Source organism: Scyliorhinus torazame, chromosome 15 (assembly GCF_047496885.1).
Source record: "Scyliorhinus torazame isolate Kashiwa2021f chromosome 15, sScyTor2.1, whole genome shotgun sequence".
NCBI classification, from domain to species: Eukaryota; Metazoa; Chordata; class Chondrichthyes; order Carcharhiniformes; family Scyliorhinidae; genus Scyliorhinus; species Scyliorhinus torazame.
The window spans coordinates 209,384,567-209,404,274 of NC_092721.1; the positions used below are offsets into that span (position 1 = coordinate 209,384,567).

Here is a 19,708-nt window from a genome sequence, read left to right on the forward strand (position 1 = left end):
GTGGGCCGGGTGTGAGGGGTGTGGGCCGGGTGTGAGGGGTGTGGGCCGGGTGTGAGGGGTGTGGGCCGGGTGTGAGGGGTGTGGGCCGGGTGTGAGGGATGTGGGCCGGGTGTGAGGGGTGTGGGCCGGGTGTGAGGGATGTGGGCCGGGTGTGAGGGATGTGGGCCGGGTGTGAGGGGTGTGGGCCGGGTGTGAGGGGTTGTTCCACTTAACGAGACGTCACAGGCGTCTCACCGCAAATTAAGACTCGCCAGTCAATTTGCCGGGGCCACGCTCACCAGCCCCCCGCTAACAAGGTCGAGCAACGCTTAAGTTGCACGTGCTCAGCCAACTGCAGCCAATCCCAGCCAGCTCGCAATAATAGCGTCCTGGAGACCGGCCCCAAGATTCGGGGCTGCTGACCTGGGGAGGCTCCTGGACTCGGTCGAGGCCAGGAGGGGTGTCCTGTTCCCCGAGGGTCCCGAAGGTCAGCCACAGTAGACAGTGCTGCCTGGGATGGCAGCAGCCGTTAGCTTGGCAGTGACCAGGAGGACTGACCTCCTGTGCCTTAAGAAGGCCAACAATCTACACAAGGCAGCACGAGTGAGTAGACACCAACACCCCCCACCCCCGATACTTTTCCACCTCCACACGAGCATCCACCCCCCAACTCTCCATGCGACCCCCACCCCTCCCCTTCACCTCCCCCTCCCTTCAACCCACCCTAACCCTACCTTCACACCTCCCCCACCCCCACCATTATGAACCACGTGTGTGGCAAACGATGCTCTCTCTCTCTATCTCCTCAGGAAAACTCCTGCACAATTATTGGGAGAGGGCCCAGACTGCCGGAGTCCCAGAATCCTCACCACCTTCGAGGACCGGGCCTGGAGGTGACGGTGTGGCCGAGGGCAGGGCGGTCACCCAGGCGGAGGCTGGCGGACTCCGCAGAGGTGAGGAACCACCGGGCCCCACCCAGAGGACCTGTCAAACATGAGTTGTTGTTGCCTTAATGACTGACCCATCCCTCCCACTGACCACATGTCCATCCTCCCGCAGGTCCTCCAGCCGACAGCGCCGGCTCATCCTGGCTGCCCCCCCCCCCCCACTGCCTCCCAGGAGAACACCTTAGAGGGGAGCTCCAAGTTCGGTGGGAAACATTAGTGGTCAGGCTTCTGGGACACAATCTGGAGACAGTGCAGCACTCCCTCAGTACTGACCCTCTGACAGTGCGGCACTCCCTCAGTACTGACCCTCTGACAGTGCTGCACTCCCTCAGTACTGACCCTCTGACAGTGCGGCACTCCCTCAGTACTGACCCTCTGACAGTGCGGCACTCCCTCAGTACTGACCCTCTGACAGCGCAGCATTCCCTCATTACTGACCCTCTGACAGTGCGGCACTCCCTCAGTACTGACCCTCTGACAGTGCCGCACTCCCTCAGTACTGACCCTCTGACAGTGCAGCACTCCCTCAGTACTGACCCTCTGACAGTGCAGCACTCCCTCAGTACTGACCCTCTGACAGTGCAGCACACCCTCAGTACTGACCCTCTGACAGTGCCGCACTCCCTCAGTACTGACCCTCTGACAGTGCAGCACTCCCTCAGTACTGACCCTCTGACAGTGCAGCACTCCCTCAGTACTGACCCTCTGACAGTGCAGCACTCCCTCAGTACTGACCCTCTGACAGTGCAGCACACCCTCAGTACTGACCCTCTGACAGTGCGGCACTCCCTCAGTACTGACCCTCTGACAGTGCAGCACTCCCTCAGTACTGACCCTCTGACAGTGCAGCACTCCCTCAGTACTGACCCTCTGACAGTGCGGCACTCCCTCAGTACTGACCCTCTGACAGTGCAGCACTCCCTCAGTACTGACCCTCTGACAGCACAGCGCTCCCTCAGTACTGACCCTCTGACAGTGCAGCACTCCCTCAGTACTGACCCTCTGACAGTGCAGCACTCCCTCAGTACTGACCCTCTGACAGTGCGGCACTCCCTCAGTACTGACCCCCTGACAGTGCAGCATTCCCTCAGTACTGACCCTCTCACAGTGCAGCACTCCCTCAGTACTGACCCTCTGACAGTGCAGCACTCCCTCAGTACTGACCCTCTGACAGTGCAGCACTCCCTCAGTACTGACCCTCTGACAGTGCAGCACTCCCTTAGTACTGACCCTCTGACAGTGCAGCACTCCCTCAGTACTGACCCTCTGACAGTGCAGCACTCCCTCAGTACTGACACTCTGACAGTGCGGCACTCCCTCAGTACTGACCCTCTGACAGTGCGGCACTCCCTCAGTACTGACCCTCTGACAGTGCGGCACTCCCTCAGTACCGACCCTCTGACAGTGCAGCATTCCCTCAGTACTGACCCTCTGACAGTGCAGCACTCCCTCAACACTGACCCTCTGACAGTGCAGCACTCCCTCAGTACTGATCCTCTGACAGTGCAGCACTCCCTCAGCACTGACCCTCTGAGAGTGCGGCACTCCCTCAGTACTGACCCTCTGACAGTGCAGCACTCCCTCAGTACTGACCCTCTGACAGTGCAGCACTCCCTCAACACCGACCCTCTGACAGTGCAGCACTCCCTCAGTACTGATCCTCTGACAGTGCAGCACTCCCTCAGCACTGACCCTCTGACAGTGCGGCACTCCCTCAGTACTGACCCTCTGACAGTGCAGCACTGCCTCAGTACTGACCCTCTGACAGTGCAGCACTCCCTCAGTACTGATCCTCTGACAGTGCAGCACTCCCTCAGCACTGACCCTCTGACAGTGCGGCACTCCCTCAGTACTGATCCTCTGACAGTGCAGCACTCCCTCAGCACTGACCCTCTGACAGTGCAGCACTCCCTCAGTACTGATCCTCTGACAGTGCAGCACTCCCTCAGTACTGACCCTCTGACAGTGCGGCACTCCCTCAGTACTGACCCTCTGACAATGCAGCACTGCCTCAGTACTGACCCTCTGACAGTGCGGCACTCCCTCAGTACTGACCCTCTGACAGTGCAGCACTCCCTCAGTCCTGACCCTCTCACAGTGCAGCACTCCCTCAGTACTGACCCTCTGACAGTGCGGCACTCCCTCAGTACTGATCTTCCAGCTGTCCAGGCCTGCCTGTTAGGAAAACAAAGGTAGCTTTAAGGGATTTATATTTGTATTGGTAAACATTAGAAACAAGGTAAAGTTTCAAGTGAGCTTCATTTATTTTTTCTGTGCCTGGAAAGGTAAAACCTATAGTTAGATTCATGCTGGACAAAGGTGTTTGTATGTGTGGGGCTTGGTTAAGTTTCAACAGTGTTTCTATTGTTCTTAGAGAGAAAATGACATGAGGAATAAATAAGAGGCATAAGCATTTCGGTGTTGCTTAGCAGCACGGTAGCATTGTGGTTAGCACAATTGCTTCACAGCGCCAGGGTCCCAGGTTCGATTCCTGGCTTGGGTCACTGTCTGTGCAGAGTTTGCACATTCTCCCCGTGTGTGCGTGGGTTTCCTCCGGGTGCTCCGGTTTCCTCCCACAGTCCACAGATGTGCAGGTTAGGTGGACTGGCCATGATAAATTGCCCTTAGTGTCTAAAATTGCCCTTAGGTTCGGGTTACTGGGTTATGGGGATTGGGTGGAGGTGTGGGATTGGGTAGTGTGCTCTTTCAAAAGAGCCGGTGCAGACTCGATGGGCCGAATGGCCTCCTTCTGCACTGTAAATTCTATTAACTGGGGCCTTGTAAGGTATTGAACCGTTTTGGTTTAGCTAATTTGATTACAGTTGGAGAAAGGTTGTGAGAAAGAAGGCAGCCCTCAGACATGTGCTGGAAGCAGTTGGTTTTAAAGAGGGAAATCTCTCTCAGCCATGCTAGAAGAAAAGCCATGCTATGGAGTAATGGTTAAGAAAACAGATGCCCGAAGTCCAGCTAGTTCAGGAAACCCGAGAAATGAAGAGAAGTTTCCAAGAAATCCGGAGTTAATGGAACAAACTGGGAACCGGATCAGTTTACTGTTCATTAAAGTCACAGAGGTGAAAAGGGATTGGATCCTCAGAGGCCGGAAAGATATCTGCAGCGGGGTCAGGTTTGTGAGAAGTTGCAACAGTTTGGGAGACATTATTTGAAATAATTTTGTAAATCGGTGGCCGGACCTTGGAGTTTGTGTAAAAGTCTTTTAAACGGAGGAAAGTGAACAGTGAAAACTTGATGGAAGCAGCGGGAGGGGGGGGAGAGCAAAATTTTAAAAAAGATTTGAAAATGTGACTTTTGAAAGTGGAATTTGAAATCACTCATGTGGAAGCCGGAGTTCAGTGAGAGAAGGTGAATCACGGTATTCAAATCATCGGGAGATTGTGAGGAGAAACCCACACACATTCCCTTGGGGTTAGAGAGGAGTGTGTCTTATCACAGTCATCCTGTATGCTTAATCGGGACTTTGTGTATTAATGAGACCTTTGTAGCTTAAAATGAATTTTGTAATCTGTGTTAATCTTAAAATCTGTGCATAGTTGTTCTGCTAAGAGGGGTGTAAATGCATATTGTATAATAATCCAATGTTTCATGTTTAATGAATGTTTTTTCTTGTTGTTATAACTAATTAGCGGTCCTGTGATTCTGTTTCTCCACATTTATATCAAAAAGTAAATGTTACAGAGCCCGGGTTCCGTTCTGGGATGTTTCTGTCCAGTTATAACATCAACTGGGATTGTAACACCCTCAGTAGAGCACAAGCATATCGGAATGAGTCTCAAATCTATGGCATTTTGACTCATGGAGCACTCTAATGGGATGTGAGCGGTGAATGATAGGAGGCTATAATATCAGATAGCAGCCCGGATTTTTGGTGTGGGTTTTGTAGACATTTCAATTCAGAGCAATTGTGTGTTTGTATAACCCAAACTGCTCCCCAGTGTAACACCACTGAGCGTTTCAGTGCCAGGAGCAATGGTGTCATGTTGTGAGGGCTGTGTGCAGCCTAGCTCGCTCTGTCTGCTGATCACCTTCCCAGTCTGTGCAGGTCACACTCTCCCTTCAATGACAGCCAGCTGGGAGGGGCAAGGCAGGATCCTCTCTGAAATATTAATTGCACCTGCTACAATATTCAGGAGCAGGTTGGGCTCAGCAGGAAATGCCTTCAGTGCTGCCAAGTACAGACAGGCGGAGAGGCTGCTGGAAGTACGCAGGAAGGGATCGGACAAGGGGTAAGCTGAGTGATCCAGGTGAGGGCTGCCTTGCATCAGAATGGAACACACTGACCTCTGGCAATGCTGGCTAAACAGGGGGCATTCGCGATACATACCCAGTTAAATTCTGCCTGCTGTTTGAAGGTTATTTATAGCTGACTATTTTCAGTTGATGACACTTGCCCAGCTGTGTATTGACTGTATTCGCAGTCTATGTTTACAAAAGTGTGTGGCACTTTAAGCAGAGATGTCAGTGGCTGAGTTGACTTTGCTGCCGGCCTTGTCAATCTTCACTCGGTCTGTCCCTTGTTGTCAGGGTGTTGTGAGGGAGTTTTGTCTACACCGTACTAAATCATCTCTGCCTCAGTTAGAGTCACGCTCATCTCCAAGGTCAGCAGGGTGTTGGGTTTGAGCTGCTCTCTGGGACATGTCTGCACCACCCCCATTCACTGAGTGGGGTGCCCGCTGTCAGGGGCACTATCGTCCAAATCATGGCACAGCTTCGCTTAATGAAAAGCCACCATTCACCTTGTCCCCTGCCCCGGGGTCCCCCCTCTGCCCCGGGGTCCCCCCCTCTGCCCCGGGCCCCCCCCCCCTCTGCCCAGGGCCCCCCCCTCTGCCCGGGGTCCCCCCCTCTGCCCCGGGGTACCCCCCCTCTGCCCCAGGGTCCCCCCCCCCGCCCCGGGGTCCTCCCCTCTGCCCGGGGTACCCCCCCTCTGCCCCAGGGTCCCCCCTCTGCCCCGGGTCCCCCGCTTGCCCCGGGGTCCCCCCTCTGCCCGGGGTCCACCCTCTGCCCCGGGGTACCCCCCCTCTGCCCCAGGGTCCCCCCCCCCCGCCCCGGGGTCCTCCCCTCTGCCCGGGGTACCCCCCCTCTGCCCCAGGGTCCCCCCTCTGCCCCGGGTCCCCCGCTTGCCCCGGGGTCCCCCCTCTGCCCGGGGTCCACCCTCTGCCCCGGGTCCCCCGCTTGCCCCGGGGTCCCCCCTCTGCCCCGGTTGGAGATGGGGTGGAGGTGAAGGTGGGGGTGGGGTTGGAGATGGATGTGGGGGCGTTGTGGGGGTAAGGGTGGGGGTGGAGGTGGTGGGGGTGGAGGTGGGGGTGGTGGGGTGAGGTTGGAGATGGAGATGGGGGTGGTGGGATGGGGTTGGAGATGGGAGTGGAGGTGAAGGTGGGGGTGGGGTTGGAGATGGGTGTGTAGGTGGAGGTGGGGGTGGGGGTGGAGGTGGGGGTGGGGATGGGGTTGGAGATGGAGGTCGGGGTGGAGGTGGAGGCGGGGGTGGAGGTGGGGGTGGAGATGGGGGTAGTGGTGATGGGGTGGGGTGGAAGTGGGGGTGGGGGTGGAGGTGGGGGTGGAGGTCGGGGTGGAGGTGGGGGTGGTGGGGTGGGGTGGAAGTGGGGGTGGGGGTGGAGGTGGGGGTGGAGGTCGGGGTGGAGGTGGGGGTGGTGGGGTGGGGTTGGAGGTGGGGGTGGTGGGGTGGGGTTGGAGATGGAGGACGGGGTGGAGGTGGAGGTGGGGGTGGAGGTGGGGGTGGAGATGGGGGTAGGGGTGGTGGGGTGGGGTGAAGGTGGGGGTGGGGGTGGAGGTGGGGGTAGGGGTGGAGATGGGTGTGGGGGCGTTGTGGGGGTAGGGGTGGGGGTGGAGGTGGGGGTGGAGGTGGGGATGGGGTTGGAGGTGGGGGTCGGGGTGGAGGTGGGGGTGGGGTGGGGGCGTTGTGGGGGTAGGGGTGGGGGTGGAGGTGGGGGTGGAGGTGGGGATGGTGAGGTGGGGGTGGTGGGGTGGGGTTGGAGATGGGGGTGGGGGTGGGGTTGGAGATGTGGGTGGAGGTGGAGGTGGGGGTGGGGGTGGAGGTGGGGGTGGGGATGGGGTTGGAGATGGAGGTTGGGGTGGAGGTGGAGATGAGGGTAGGGGTGGTGGGGTGGGGTGGAGGTGGGGGTGGGGGTGGAGGTGGGGGTGGGGGTGGAGGTGGGGGTGGAGCTGGAGGTGGGGGTGGAGATGGGGGTGGGGTGGGGATAGGGTTGGAGATGGGGGCCGGGGTGGGGGCGTTCTCCCCGATACCCTGGCCCAATATTTGCCCATCAACTACTATCACTAAACCAGGTGTAATAATCAGATTGCTGTTTCTGGCATCTTGCTCTGCACAAGATCGAGTAGATCCTTCAATGACTACATTTTAAAAATGATTCAGTTGGTTCCAAACTGCAATGGTTGAGCTGAGGTTGTTGAAGGTCTGTAGATATGGAAGTCCTTTCCACGTTCTCCTCCCAATCCCTGCTGAAACAGATCTGTTCGTTCATCGTTGTTTGGGGAACTGTGTCTGTGAAACGTCTGATCTATATCCCAGATTACAGTGACTGCGTTTCAAACTAATTCACTGCCAAACGCTGTGTGACATTTAATCAGGGACATTGAGCCTTTGGACAACCAGGATTAGGCTGGAGGGCACTGTCCAATTCTGGCCTGACAATTCCAGAGGCGATTTCCTGGAATGGGAGCAGGGATGAGGGATTCCAGTTAATGTGGGGAGACTGGAGACGCTGGGATTGAGGAGTGGAGATTTAATCCCGTGTTGAAAATGTGGAATGCTGAGCGGGATATGAGTTTAGCTGGAATGGGAGCCTGAAAGGGGCAGCTAATTGGACAGTTCTCTCACTGAGCAAGACCATACAGGTCAGTAGAATGTGCTCCTGGGTGCTCGCACGCCCCAACTCAGTCAGTCAGTGTAGAATAAATGCAGTCAATCCATCCCGTTGCAGGAACTTAATTCAGTCAGCAACAGTTAGCAAGCGAAGAGGACGAAAGTTGCTAAAAGGAATAGGGTCAGCATCAACAACATGTCAAATATTAAAATAGAGACTATTTAAAGGTTGTTATTGAAATAGTAAACTCTGCGGGGAATCTTGCTGACTGAAGTCAGAGTGTGACGTTGGTATTGCAGTTATGTGGACTTGTGGGTGCGGGAATTTCTATCATGAACTATGAAACACAGCCTGCAGCACAATTATAGCGACTGTCCTTACAAACACAGACTGACCCTCGTCAGAATGTTTATACCTGTTTTAAATTGAAGTACAGTACTGGTGAGGACGGGTCTGTCACTGTATAACACTGGGGTACAGTACTGGTGGGGACGGGTCTGTCACTGTATAACACTGGGGTACAGTACTGGTGTGGACGGGTCTGTCACTGTATAACACTGGGGTACAGTACTGGTGGGGACAGGTCTGTCACTGTATAACACTGGGGTACAGTACTGGTGGGGACGGGTCTGTCACTGTATAACACTGGGGTACAGTACTGGTGGGGATGGTGTGTCACTGTATAACACTGGGGTACAGTACTGGTGGGGACGGGTCTGTCACTGTATAACACTGGGGTACAGTACTGGTGGGGATGGTGTGTCACTGTATAACACTGGGGTACAGTACTGGTGGAGACGGGTCTGTCACTGTATAACACTGGGGTACAGTACTGGTGAGGACGGGTCTGTCACTGTATAACACTGGGGTACAGTACTGGTGGGGACGGGTCTGTCGCTGTATAACACTGGGGTACAGTACTGGTGGGGACGGGTCTGGCACTGTGTAACACTGGGGTACAGTACTGGTGGGGACGGGTCTGTCTCTGTATAACACTGGGGTACAGTACTGGTGGGGACGGGTCTGTCACTGTATAACACTGGGGTACAGTACTGGTGGGGACGGGTCTGTCACTGTATAACACTGGGGTACAGTACTGGTGGGGACGGGTCTGTCACTGTATAACACTGGGGTACAGTACTGGTGGGGACGGGTCTGTCACTGTATAACACTGGGGTACAGTACTGGTGGGGACAGGTCTGTCACTGTATAACACTGGGGTACAGTACTGGTGGGGACGGGTCTGTCACTGTATAACACTGGAGTACAGTACTGGAGGGGATGGTGTGTCACTGTATAACACTGGGGTACAGTACTGGTGGAGACGGGTCTGTCACTGTATAACACTGGGGTACAGAACTGGTGGGGATGGTGTGTCACTGTATAACACTGGGGTACAGTACTGGTGGGGACGGGTCTGTCACTGTATAACACTGGGGTACAGTACTGGTGGGGACGGGTCTGTCACTGTATAACACTGGGGTACAGTACTGGTGGGGACGGGTCTGTCACTGTATAACACTGGGGTACAGTACTGGTGGCGACAGGTCTGTCACTGTATAACACTGGGGTACAGTACTGGTGGGGACGGGTCTGTCACTGTATAACACTGGGGTACAGTACTGGTGGGGATGGTGTGTCACTGTATAACACTGGGGTACAGTACTGGTGGAGACGGGTCTGTCACTGTATAACACTGGGGTACAGTACTGGTGGGGATGGTGTGTCACTGTATAACACTGGGGTACAGTACTGGTGCAGACGGGTCTGTCACTGTATAACACTGGGGTACAGTACTGGTGAGGACGGGTCTGTCACTGTATAACACTGGGGTACAGTACTGGTGAGGACGGGTCTGTCACTGTATAACACTGGGGTACAGTACTGGTGTGGACGGGTCTGTCACTGTATAACACTGGGGTACAGTACTGGTGAGGACGGGTCTGTCACTGTATAACACTGGGGTACAGTACTGGTGAGGACGGGTCTGTCACTGTATAACACTGGGGTACAGTACTGGTGAGGACGGGTCTGTCACTGTATAACACTGGGGTACAGTACTGGTGTGGACGGGTCTGTCACTGTATAACACTGGGGTACAGTACTGGTGTGGACGGGTCTGTCACTGTATAACACTGGGGTACAGTACTGGTGTGGACGGGTCTGTCACTGTATAACACTGGGGTACAGTACTGGTGTGGACGGGTCTGTCACTGTATAACCCTGGGGTACAGTACTGGTGGGGGCGGGTCTGTCACTGTACAACACTGGGGTACAGTACTGGTGGGGGCGGGTCTGTCACTGTACAACACTGGGGTAAAGTACTGGTGGGGGGGGGTCTGTCACTGTATAACACTGGGGTACAGTACTGGTGGGGGCGGGTCTGTCACTGTACAACACTGGGGTACAGTACTGGTGGGGGCGGGTCTGTCACTGTACAACACTGGGGTACAGTACTGGTGGGGATTGTGTGTCACTGTACAACACTGGGGTACAGTACTGGTGTGGACGGGTCTGTCACGGTATGACACTGGGGGACAGTACTGGAGGGGACGGGTCAGTCACTGTATAACACTGGGGTACAGTACTGGTGGGGATGGGTCTGTCACTGTATAACACTGGGGTACAGTACTGGTGGGGACGGGTCTGTCACTGTACAACACTGAGATACAGTACTGGTGGGGACGGGTCTGTCACTGTATAACACTGGGGTACAGTACTGGTGGGGAGGGGTCTGTCACTGTATAACACTGAGATACAGTACTGGTGGGGTCGGGTCTGTCACTGTATAACACTGGGGTACAGTACTGGTGGGGACGGGTCTGTCACTGTATAACACTGGGGTACAGTACTGGTGGGGACGGGCCTGTCACTGTACAACACTGGGGTACAGTACTGGTGGGGATGGTGTGTCACTGTATAACACTGGGGTACAGTACTGGTGGGGACGGGTCTGTCACTGTATAACACTGGGGTACAGTACTGGTGTGGACGGGTCTGTCACTGTATAACACTGGGGTACAGTACTGGTGTGGACGGGTCTGTCACTGTATAACCCTGGGGTACAGTACTGGTGTGGACGGGTCTGTCACTGTATAACACTGGGGGACAGTACTGGTGGGGACGGGTCTGTCACTGTATAACACTGGGGTACAGTACTGGTGGGGGCGGGTCTGTCACTGTACAACACTGGGGTACAGTACTGGTGGGGGCGGGTCTGTCACTGTACAACACTGGGGTACAGTACTGGTGGGGATTGTGTGTCACTGTACAACACTGGGGTACAGTACTGGTGTGGACGGGTCTGTCACTGTATAACACTGGGGGACAGTACTGGTGGGGATGGGTTTGTCACTGTATAACACTGGGGGACAGTACTGGTGGGGATGGGTCTGTCACTGTATAACACTGGGGTACAGTACTGGTGGGGACGGGTCTGTCACTGTACAACACTGAGATACAGTACTGGTGGGGACGGGTCTGTCATTGTATAACACTGGGGTACAGTACTGGTGGGGACGGGTCTGTCACTGTTTAACACTGGGGTACAGTACTGGTGGGGACGGGACTGTCACTGTATAACACTGGGGTACAGTACTGGTGGGGACGGGACTATCACTGTATAACACTGAGATACAGTACTGGTGGGGACGGGTCTGTCACTGTATAACACTGGGGTACAGTACTGGTGGGGGCGGGTCTGTCACTGTACAACACTGGGGTACAGTACTGGTGGGGATTGTGTGTCACTGTACAACACTGGGGTACAGTACTGGTGGGGACGGGTCTGTCACTGTATAACACTGGGGAACAGTACTGGTGGGGACGGGTCTGTCACTGTATAACACTGGGATACAGTACTGGTGGGAACGGGTCTGTCACTGTATAACACTGGGGTACAGTACTGGTGGGGACGGGTCTGTCACTGTATAACACTGAGGTACAGTACTGGTGGGGACGGGTCTGTCACTGTATAACACTGGGTTACAGTACTGATGGGGACGGGTCTGTCACTGCACAACACTGGGGTACAGTACTGGTGGGGATGGTGTGTCACTGTATAACACTGGGGTACAGTCCTGGTGGGGACGGGTCTGTCACTGTATAACACTGGGATACAGTACTGGTGGGGATGGTGTGTCACTGTATAACACTGGGGTACAGTACTGGTGGGGATGGTGTGTCACTGTATAACACTGGGGTACAGTACTGGTGGGGACGGGTCTGTCACTGTATAACACTGGGATACAGTACTGGTGGGGATGGTGTGTCACTGTATAACACTGGGGTACAATACTGGTGGGGACAGGTCTGTAACTGTATAACACTGGGGTACAGTACTGGTGGGGACGGGTCTGTCACTGTACAACACTGGGGTACAGTACTGGTGGGGATGGTGTGTCACTGTATAACACTGGGGTACAGTACTGGTGGGGACTGGTCTGTCACTGTATAACCCTGGGGTACAGTACTGGTGGGGACGGGTCTGTCACTGTACAACACTGGGGTACAGTACTGGTGGGGACGGGTCTGTCACTGTACAACACTGGTGTACAGTACTGGTGGGGATGGTGTGTCACTGTATAACACTGGGGTACAGTACTGGTGGGGATGGGTCTGTCACTGTATAACACTGGGGTACAGTACTGGTGGGGACGTGTCTGTCACTGTATAACACTGAGATACAGTACTGGTGGGGTCGGGTCTGTCACTGTATAACACTGGGATTCAGTACTGGTGGGGATGGGTATGTCACTGTACAACACTGGGGTACAGTACTGGTGGGGATGGTGTGTCACTGTATAACACTGGGGTACAGTACTGGTGGGGATGGGTCTGTCACTGTATAACACTGGGGTACAGTACTGGTGGGGATGGTGTGTCACTGTATAACACTGAGATACAGCACTGGTGGGGACGGGTCTGTCACTGTATAACACTGGGGCACAGTACTGGTGGGGACGGGTCTGTCACTGTATAACACTGGGGTACAGTACTGGTGGGGACGGGTCTGTCACTGTATAACACTGGGGTACAGTACTGGTGGGGACGGGTCTGTCACTGTATAACACTGGGGTACAGTACTGGTGGGGACGGGTCTGTCACTGTATAACACTGGGGTACAGTACTGGTGGGGACGGGTCTGTCACTGTTTAACACTGGGGTACAGTACTGGTGGGGACGGGTCTGTCACTGTATAACGCTGGGGTACAGTACTGGTGGGGACGGGTCTGTCACTGTATAACACTGGGGTACAGTACTGGTGGGGACGGGTCTGTCACTGTATAACACTGGGGTACAGTACTGGTGGGGACGGGTCTGTCACTGTATAACACTGGGGTACAGTACTGGTGGGGACGGGTCTGTCACTGTATAACACTGGGGTACAGTACTGGTGGGGACGGGTCTGTCACTGTATAACACTGGGGTACAGTACTGGTGGGGACGGGTCTGTCACTGTATAACACTGGGGTACAGTACTGGTGGGGACGGGTCTGTCACTGTATAACACTGAGGTACTGTACTGGTGGGGACGGGTCTGTCACTGTATAACACTGGGGTACAGTACTGGTGGAGACGGGTCTGTCACTATAACACTGGGGTACAGTACTGGTGGGGACGGTTCTGTCACTGTATAACACTGGGGTACAGTACTGGTGGGGACGGGTCTGTCACTGTATAACACTGGGGTACAGTACTGGTGGGGACGGGTCTGTCACTGTATAACACTGGGGTACTGTACTGGTGGGGGCGGGTCTGTCACTGTATAACACTGGGGTACAGTACTGGTGGGGACGGGTCTGTCACTGTATAACACTGGGGAACAGTACTGGTGGGGACGGGTCTGTCACTGTATAACACTGGGGCACAGTACTGGTGGGGGCGGGTCTGTCACTGTATAACACTGGGGTACAGTACTGGTGGGGACGGGTCTGTCACTGTATAACACTGGGGAACAGTACTGGTGGGGACGGGTCTGTCACTGTATAACACTGGGGAACAGTACTGGTGGGGACGGGTCTGTCACTATAACACTGGGGTACAGTACTGGTGGGGATGGTGTGTCACTGTATAACACTGGGGAACAGTACTGGTGGGGACGGGTCTGTCACTATAACACTGGGGTACAGTACTGGTGGGGACTGGTCTGTCACTGTATAACACTGGGGTACAGTACTGGTGGGGATGGTCTGTCACTGTATAACACTGGGGTACAGTACTGGTGGGGATGGGTCTGTCACTATAACACTGGGGTACAGTACTGGTGGGGACGGGTCTGTCACTGTATAACACTGGGGTACAGTACTGGTGGGGACGGGTCTGTCACTGTATAACACTGGGGTACAGTACTGGTGGGGACGGGTCTGTCACTGTATAACACTGGGATACAGTACTGGTGGGGACGGGTCTGTCACTGTATAACACTGGGGTACAGTACTGGTGGGGATGGTCTGTCACTGTATAACACTGGGGTACAGTACTGGTGGGGCCGGGTCTGTCACTGTATAACACTGGGGTACAGTACTGGTGGGGATGGTCTGTCACTGTATAACACTGGGGTACGGTACTGGTGGGGATGGTCTGTCACTGTATAACACTGGGGTACAGTACTGGTGGGGATGGTCTGTCACTGTATAACACTGGGGTACAGTACTGGTGGGGACGGGTCTGTCACTGTATAACACTGGGACACAGTACTGGTGGGGACGGATCTGTCACTGTATAACACTGGGGTACAGTACTGGTGGGGATGGTGTGTCACTGTATAACACTGGGGTACAGTACTGGTGGGGACGGGTCTGTCACTGTATAACACTGGGGTACAGTACTGGTGGGGACGGGTCTGTCACTGTATAACACTGGGGGACAGTACTGGTGGGGACAGGTCTGTCACTGTATAACACTGGGGTACAGTACTGGTGGGGACGGGTCTGTCACTGTATAACACTGGGGTACAGTACTGGTGGGGACGGGTCTGTCACTGTATAACACTGGGGTACAGTACTGGTGGGGACGGGTCTGTCACTGTATAACACTGGGGTACAGTACTGGTGGGGACGGGTCTGTCACTGTATAACACTGGGGTACAGTACTGGTGGGGACAGGTCTGTCACTGTATAACACTGGGGTACAGTACTGGTGGGGACGGGCCTGTCACTATAACACTGGGATACAGTACTGGTGTGGACGGGTCTGTCACTGTATAACACTGGGGTACAGTACTGGTGGGGACGGGTCTGTCACTGTATAACACTGGGGTACAGTACTGGTGGGGACGGGTCTGTCACTGTATAACACTGAGGTACAGTACTGGTGGGGACGGGTCTGTCACTGTATAACACTGGGGAACAGTACTGGTGGGGACGGGTCTGTCACTGTATAACACTGGGGTACAGTACTGGTGGGGAGGTGTCTGTCACTGTATAACACTGGGGTACAGTACTGGTGGGGACGGGTCTGTCACTGTATAACACTGGGATACAGTACTGGTGGGGACGGGTCTGTCACTGTATAACACTGGGATACAGTACTGGTGGGGACGGGTCTGTCGCTGTATAACACTGGGGTACAGTACTGGTGGGGACGGGTCTGTCACTGTATAACACTGGGGTACAGTACTGGTGGGGACGGGTCTGTCGCTGTATAACACTGAGGTACAGTACTGGTGAGGACGGGTCTGTCACTGTATAACACTGAGGTACAGTACTGGTGGGGACGGGTCTGTCACTGTACAACACTGGGGTACAGTACTGGTGAGGACGGGTCTGTCACTGTATAACACTGGGGTACAGTACTGGTGGGGACGGGTCTGTCACTGTACAACACTGGGGTACAGTACTGGTGAGGACGGGTCTGTCACTGTATAACACTGAGGTACAGTACTGGTGGGGACGGGTCTGTCACTGTATAACACTGGGGTACAGTACTGGTGGGGACGGGTCTGTCACTGTATAACACTGGGGTACAGTACTGGTGGGGACGGGTCTGTCGCTGTATAACACTGGGGTACAGTACTGGTGGGGATGGGTCTGTCACTGTATAACACTGGGGTACAGTACTGGTGGGGACGGGTCTGTCACTGTATAACACTGGGGTACGGTACTGGTGGGGATGGGTCTGTCACTGTATAACACTGGGGTACAGTACTGGTGGGGACGGGTCTGTCACTGTATAACACTGGGGTACAGTACTGGTGGGGACGGGTCTGTCGCTGTATAACACTGGGGTACAGTACTGGTGGGGATGGTGTGTCACTGTATAACACTGGGGTACAGTACTGGTGGGGACGGGTCTGTCACTGTATAACACTGGGGTACAGTACTGGTGGGGACGGGTCTGTCGCTGTATAACACTGGGGTACAGTACTGGTGGGGATGGTGTGTCACTGTATAACACTGGGGGACAGTACTGGTGGGGACGGGTCTGTCACTGTATAACACTGAGGTACAGTACTGGTGGGGATGGTGTGTCACTGTATAACACTGGGGTACAGTACTGGTGGGGACGGGTCTGTCACTGTATAACACTTGGGTACAGTACTGGTGGGGACGGGTCTGTCGCTGTATAACACTGGGGTACAGTACTGGTGGGGATGGTGTGTCACTGTATAACACTGGGGGACAGTACTGGTGGGGACGGGTCTGTCACTGTATAACACTGAGGTACAGTACTGGTGGGGATGGTGTGTCACTGTATAACACTGGGGTACAGTGCTGGTGGGGACGGGTCTGTCACTGTATAACACTGGGGTACAGTACTGGTGGGGACGGGTCTGTCGCTGTATAACACTGGGGTACAGTACTGGTGGGGATGGTGTGTCACTGTATAACACTGGGGTACAGTGCTGGTGGGGACGGGTCTGTCACTGTATAACACAGGGGTACAGTACTGGTGGGGATGGGTCTGTCACTGTATAACACTGGGGGACAGTAATGGTGGGGACGGGTCTGTCACTGTATAACACTGAGGTACAGTACTGGTGGGGATGGTCTGTCACTGTATAACACTGGGGTACAGTACTGGTGGGGATGGGCCTGTCACTGTATAACACTGGGGTACAGTACTGGTGGGGATGGGTCTGTCACTGTATAACACTGGGGTACAGTACTGGTGGGGACGGGTCTGTCACTGTATAACACTGGGGTACAGTACTGGTGGGGATGGGCCTGTCACTGTATAACACTGGGGTACAGTACTGGTGGTGACGGGTCTGTCACTGTATAACACTGGGGTACAGTACTGGTGGGGATGGTCTGTCACTGTATAACACTGGGGTACAGTACTGGTGGGGATGGGTCTGTCACTGTATAACACTGGGGTACAGTACTGGTGAGGACGGGTCTGTCACTGTATAACACTGGGGTACAGTACTGGTGAGGACGGGTCTGTCACTGTATAACACTGGGGTACAGTACTGGTGGGGACGGGTCTGTCACTGTATAACACTGGGGTACAGTACTGGTGAGGACGGGTCTGTCACTGTATAACACTGGGGTACAGTACTGGTGGGGATGGTGTGTCACTGTATAACACTGGGGTACAGTACTGGTGGGGATGGTGTGTCACTGTATAACACTGGGGTACAGTACTGGTGGGGACGGGTCCGTCACTGTATAACACTGGGGTACAGTACTGGTGTGGACGTGTCTGTCACTGTATAACACTGGGGTACAGTACTGGTGGGGATGGGTCTGTCACTGTATAACACTCGGGTACAGTACTGGTAGGGGACGGGTCTGTCACTGTATAACACTGGGGTACAGTACTGGTGGGGACGGGTCTGTCACTGTATAACACTGGGGTACAGTACTGGTGGGGATGGTGTGTCACTGTATAACACTGGGGTACAGTACTGGTGGGGATGGTGTGTCACTGTATAACACTGGGGTACAGTACTGGTGGGGACGGGTCTGTCACTGTATAACACTGGGGTACAGTACTGGTGGGGACAGGTCTGTCACTGTATAACACTGGGTACAGTACTGGTGAGGACGGGTCTGTCACTGTATAACACTGGGGTACAGTACTGGTGGGGACGGGTCTGTCACTGTATAACACTGGGTACAGTACTGGTGGGGATGGGTCTGTCACTGTATAACACTGGGGTACAGTACTGGTGGGGACGGGTGTGTCATTTCCAAGGCCATGAATTGAGGCCAGGAATTCGAGATCGTTCTGTTCAGTTGTGCAGATGTTTTGATTATCTCGGGTCTGAATGATTCCTCCCAGACGGAGAGTGAATCGGTGTAACATTATATCATTCTGCCTGATGATTATTTTATCACTGAACCTCACTCACTCTGGCTGCTCAGCAAACCTTTGTCCCTTTTGGGAAATGATCGAGCTGTTTGTTTCTCAGTGTCCTGTCGCACTGAACGAATCGACCGGGTGATGGGCGATTGTTTTTTTCATTGGGGTGCTTTGACTTCTCAAAGCAGATTACTTTTGGAAATCCCAAACTGCTCGGTAATCGTGCTCCAATTCTCACCTGTGGGCTGTGTCAGTGCAGCTTTCGGTCACAACTCTGGCAGGGTGTCATCTGCACCTTGTCACACGTAAACTGTGTGCTGAGTGCGGAGTCTGAGTGAGTCCCATTCTTGTCTGTGAGTCAGAAGACTGTTGCTCTCTGCCCAGCAAGGGTTGGAGCGTATATTCCAGACTGACGCTCACAATGCAGTGGCTTCGTGTCAAAGGTGTTGGCCTTGCCAATGATCCCACATTTGTGAAATAATTTAAAAATACCAACTATAAGCTTTCCTTCTGTCGAAAAACAACCGTTCACCAACTTTGTCTCAATTCTGCTATTGTCCCTTTTGGTGCACATGCTGCAAATTTGATGTGTGACATTTCTTTTTGGAAATCCATGTCCACCACATCCACCACATTCCTCTCATCCACCCTCTCTGTTATCTCATCAGAAAACTCAGTCATGCTGACGCCCCTTAACTAATCCTCAATTGTCCAACTCTCCCAACACCAGACTTCAACTGACTGGTCTGTTTGATGAATTGATTCACGTTATGTGGGCACCGCAGGCCGTGCCAGCATTTATTGTGGGGCAGCGCGGGGCTGCCCCGCAACGGGAAACCCCATTGACCGGCCGGCGTAACGGAGCATCCCGCCGGCGGGGTGAGGCAGAAATGTGACGCGGCGGGACGGAGCATCCCGCCCATGGTGTGTCTCCAGAAAGCCTGTGAATACTGAACCCCCACCTGCAGAGATCCTGGGAGGATCACTCTGCAAAGAAGACCATCACCAGCTGTAAACCAGAGACTTTAATCAGCAAGTTTGCTGTGAGCAAATCATGCTGAAGAACCACCATCTGAAGCAAAGATTCTTATCTTTTGATTTTCATCCTCATTATTTTTACCATTTCCCCCCTCCTGTGTGTGTGTGGGTAGAGATTGGGACAGTTCAAGGGGGTAGTAGGTATTAGCTTGTAGTTAATCAGTTGTATTTACTGTAAACAGTAATTGTGTTTCAACTTACAAACCTGGTAACTGTAATTATTGGCCAGCCAAGTGCCAAAGATGTTGGGTATTTCTATGAGAATTATTGGTGAATTCACTTGTGTTGGGACTCTGGGCCCAGTGGGACTGGGATTGACCGTGCGCTGGCCCAGGGTGTTGTAACGCTGTCAAATGGGGGAGGCCTAGACTTGATGTGAACAGTGGAATAATGAAGAGAAATAGGAAGATTTTGGGTCCTAAATTGGGGAGTTTATCACACCTGTGGAGCAGTGTGTTTAATTTAGTCCATTAAGCCATCTCCCACGTGGTGTTAGTTTGTATTCAATGTTTGAAGCTGTCTAGGTGCTGGTTTGACAGGAGCAGGGGCACCGGGAGATGCAGCCGCCTCCTCCTCCACCTCTTAACCACTCTGGCTCGCTTGGTTCCTGTGGGTGTTCAACATCCTGGGAGAAGG

General features: G+C 54.1%; 1 protein-coding gene across 2 annotated transcripts in view; it reads left to right on the plus strand.

Moving 5' to 3' along the window:
* The first annotated feature begins 910 nt into the window (after nucleotides 1-910).
* The window catches only part of fhip1b (FHF complex subunit HOOK interacting protein 1B), a 276,462-nt gene continuing 257,664 nt past the window's right edge, over nucleotides 911-19,708 (plus strand). The window contains exon 1 of one of the 2 annotated variants that reach the window (XM_072477543.1): nucleotides 911-932. The gene's annotated coding sequence lies outside the window, so the exon portion shown is untranslated. Of the gene's footprint in view, nucleotides 933-5,146; nucleotides 5,168-19,708 lie in introns of those variants that run through there. The other variant, XM_072477544.1, reaches the window with a different exon arrangement.